Genomic DNA, 1,725 nt, shown 5'->3' on the forward strand with positions numbered 1-1,725 from the left:
ATATATATATATATATACATAAATATATACATAATATATATATATATATATACATAATATATATATATATATATATATATATATATATACACATATACACATATATATATATTTATGTATACATGTATATACACATACATACATGCATACTCTCATACATATAGAGAGGAAGAGAGATTCAGAAATTTTTACAACAATTTTTTTTTTTTAAATATAAATTAAAATTATATAACAACAAACAGTAGGGTTAATATCCCATATTCACATGTAAGTCAGACTTTTTTTAAAATTGTTTTTTAGATTACTCCAACAACCTTATTTTTCGTAAATTCTTTTTGTGAATTTAATAGAATTTGAAGGACATTCTTTCAGTGTAGCTGTTTGTAGGTTGGACTGAAGAAGTGTTGCTAGCTAAGATGTACATTGTCTGTATGGTTGTGAATGATGTAATAAAGTCATTAACTCAGCAGTGAATGGAGATTGAGATCTCTAATATTGGTTTCACATTTCGGCACAAGGCCAGCAATTTCGGAGGGTCAGGGAAATAAGACGATTACATCGACCCCAGTGCTCAACTAGTACTTATTTTATCAATTCCAAAAGGATGAAAGGCTAAGTCAACCTCGGCAGAATTTGAACTCAGAATGTAAAGACAGATGAAATGCTGATAAGCATTTTGCCTGGCTTGGTAACAATTCTGCCAGCTCATTGCCTTAATAATAATAATAATAATAATAATAATAATAATGATTTCAAATTTTGGCACAAGGCCAGCAAGTTCAGGGGAAGGGAAATAGTCGGTTACATTAACTCCAGTGCTCAACTAGAACTTTTCTTGCAGACCCCCTAAAGGATGACAGGCAAAGTCGACCTCAGCGGAATTTGAACTCAGAACGTAAAGACAGACGAAATGCCACTAAGCATTTTGCCTGATGTGCTAATGTTTCTGCCAGTTCGCTGCTTTAAGAATAGTAATAACAATAATGAAACCACACAGGTGTCAACAGAGTTGTATAAGAAGTAAAACAGGAATATATATTAAACTAATAATAACAAATATGACTACAATATTTGATAGATATCTTACAGGTAACACCACACTGTTTCATGCACACACCCATGCATATATATTATATATTCACCTGATAGTGCGACAACCATAGTTGTAACTGTCACAAATATATGCCAGCTTTCACCAACCATACACAATAATTCCATAATACATACATATATATACATACATATATACATACATATATACATACATACATATATACATACATACATGTATGTATGTATGTATATTGGCCTGCTCGTCTAACTAGCAGGATGGCATCATTCGAAAGTTAAAACAATGCGAAGCGCATTCTGGTTAGCGATGTACAGTAACATCCAATAGTCTGGTTGATACTGTGATACTGTAGTATATATATGTATATATACACACATACATACAGCAATCAATTAAAAACAAACAAACAAACAACAAAAAAATGTATTATTAAAAAAAATGAAATCCCTGACAGTAAAAACCAGGGAGGTGCTGGGGGAACATATTTTCTTATTATTGCTGGAAAGTTCTATGTATTTATTATTTTTGTTGTTTTGTTTCACACAGATTTTGTAATTTACTAAAAATACTTCGTTTTAAGAAATACAATGTTTAGAAAATTGAGAAAATATAAACCAAAAAAATAATTGAAAATTTCATTTTTACTCTTTTTT

This window comes from Octopus bimaculoides, chromosome 19 (genome assembly GCF_001194135.2).
Source record: "Octopus bimaculoides isolate UCB-OBI-ISO-001 chromosome 19, ASM119413v2, whole genome shotgun sequence".
Taxonomy (NCBI): Eukaryota; Metazoa; Mollusca; class Cephalopoda; order Octopoda; family Octopodidae; genus Octopus; species Octopus bimaculoides.